Below are 2,500 nucleotides of genomic sequence, written 5' to 3'. Positions count from 1 at the left end.
CCGGCGCCTTGCATGGTAGTTTGCCGCCATTGGTGTGTGAATGTGTGTGTGAACGGGTGAATGAGAGGCCGTTGTAAAGCACTTTGGATAAAGGCATAGCTATATAAGTGAAGTTCAACAGCAGTAGGAGCTGGTGAATAACTGATGAATGGAGTAGAGAGCTAGCTAGTAGCTAGCTGTCAGTAGCTAGCTGCCAGGATTGGGGGTTCGTTCTATTGTTTGAGCGACCCCTTCTGGTGTATGTGTGTGTTCCTGTCTGTCCTAATGGCTGTGATGGTTACCAGGTGTGAATGGTCAGTCATTGTCTATTGTGCTTCCCTGTGTGTGTGTGTGTGTGTGTGTGTGTGTGTGTGTCTGTGTGTGGGGGTGTGTGTCTGTGTCTGTGTCTGTGTGTGTCCGGTTACAAACGACGCATCCAGGCTGTCCACAGGAAAACAACAGCGCACGCGTGTTGATCGGGATAAGAGCGGGACGAATGGGCAATTTTAAAAATTTCTGACCAATCAACTACCACGTCTGTTGCTTCGATTGCGTATGTTACTTCGTTTACATGAAGGGCTGTGAGAACGCAAATCAGAGAAATACTTTCTGCAACAATGTTGCGAACTCATCCACTTGCTCCGGGTCCTGATTCAGACTTTCATGTGAGAACATGACCTATGACATCAGAGCCCTCTCTATGACATCATGTGAGAACAGGACCTTAGTGACGTGTGTGATGGAGCTGTGTGGGGTAGTCCAGGACGGAGAGGGGTTGTCTGTGAGCACGGCAACAACGGCTGTGCCGTGTGAGTACTTAAGGTACTTAAGGTAGGTGGTGACGGGCTGGTGCAGTCGTCGGTGTAGTGTGTACAGGAATGGGCTCAACACACAACCCTGCGGTGCTCCGGTGTTGATGGGGAGTGCAGGTGGTGTGGTTGTGTGTTGGTGGTGAGGTTCTGCAGTCTGTCGATGAGGAAGCTGTGCAGGAGAGGTCAGACGGGTGTTGAGGTGGTGGATGAAGAGCAATCCAGTTCAGGCCCGGGGCCATTGATAGAAGGAAAAACCTTCTCCTATCACCTTCTTCTAAAACCTATTTTTTTTTAGTTTTAGTTTTTTATACTGGAGAAACAGAGAAACAGTACAAGGGGGGCAATAGAAGTTCTTAGGGACACAGTAGAGGGGAAAGCGGGTGTCTTTAGGAGACGTAGTGCTGAGGGTCAGAAGATGTCTCAGGAGGAGCAGTTAAGGTGTAACCTGAAGAGATGGAGGTCTTCAGTCTACGACGGAAGATGGGTAGTGACTCTGCAGTTCTGACAGCCGTGGGAAGCTCATTCCACCAGGGGGGAGCCAGTGTTGTGAAGAGACGTGACCGGGCAGCACACAGAGGATCCTGGCGAAGGTGCCTGGGGAGTCCATTTGAATGTGGTGTTTCAGAAGGTGTGGGACCCTGGGTGGTGTTTCAGAAGGTGTGGGAGCCTGGGTGGTGTTTCAGAAGGTGTGGGAGCCTGGGTGGTGTTTCAGAAGGTGTGGGAGCCTGGGTGGGCGTGTGGCCGTGTGGCAGGACTCACAGAAGAGTGAGTGGAGGATGGGTGCAGCGAGTTCCAGGGCGCAGGACTTCAGCCCCTCAGCTGGGAGGCCGTCAGGCCCTGGGGCTTTGCCTAGCTTCTGCTGTTAACTTGGTTGTCACACAGGACCCTAACCCTAACCACTAACTTGGTTGTCACACAGGACCCTAACCCTAACCACTAACTTGGTTGTCACACAGGACCCTAACCCTAACCACTAACTTGGTGTGTCACACAGGCTCAGCAGAGGAGACGGCTCCAGGATGTTCCTCCAAACCCTGCACCCCCAGACCCTCCAGCCCCAGGCCCTCCACCCCCAGACCCTCCACCCCCAGACCTGTGATGACCAGGGCCCGGCCACCAAGAGGAGGTGCAGGGAGGCTGGTGGAGGACCAGGCAGGCTGGGGCTCAGAGGACCAGGGAGGGAGGCTGGACACAGGGGGATTCTGGGTAGCTTGGAGAACAAGGACGCTGAACCGCCTCTACCCCCCCCCCCCCCCCTCCCACTGGGGCGCCAGGAGAAGAAGGGGAGACTGGTGTACCGACGTGTCAGCAGGGAGGGGTCAAGGGTCAGGGAGGGGTTAGGGTCAGGGGTCAGGGAGGGGTCAAGGGTCAGGGAGGGGTTAGGGTCAGGGGTCAGGGAGGGGTCAAGGGTCAGGGAGGGGTTAGGGTCAGGGGTCAGGGAGGGGATAGGGTCAGGGGTCAGAGAGGGGTTAGGGTCAGGGGTCAGGGAGGGGTTAGGGTCAGGGGTCAGGGAGGGGTTAGGGTCAGGGGTCAGGGAGGGGATAGGGTCAGGGGTCAGGGAGGGGTCAAGGGTCAGGGAGGGGTTAGGGTCAGGGGTCAGGGAGGGGTTAGGGTCAGGGGTCAGGGAGGGGTTAGGGTCAAGGGTCAGGGAGGGGTTAGGGTCAGGGGTCAGGGAGGGGTCAAGGGTCAGGGAGGGGTTAGGGTCAGGG

This window comes from Nansenia antarctica (assembly GCF_963989245.1).
Source record: "Nansenia antarctica genome assembly, chromosome: 5".
Lineage (NCBI taxonomy): Eukaryota > Metazoa > Chordata > Actinopteri > Argentiniformes > Microstomatidae > Nansenia > Nansenia antarctica.
This window is presented reverse-complemented; position numbering follows the sequence as displayed.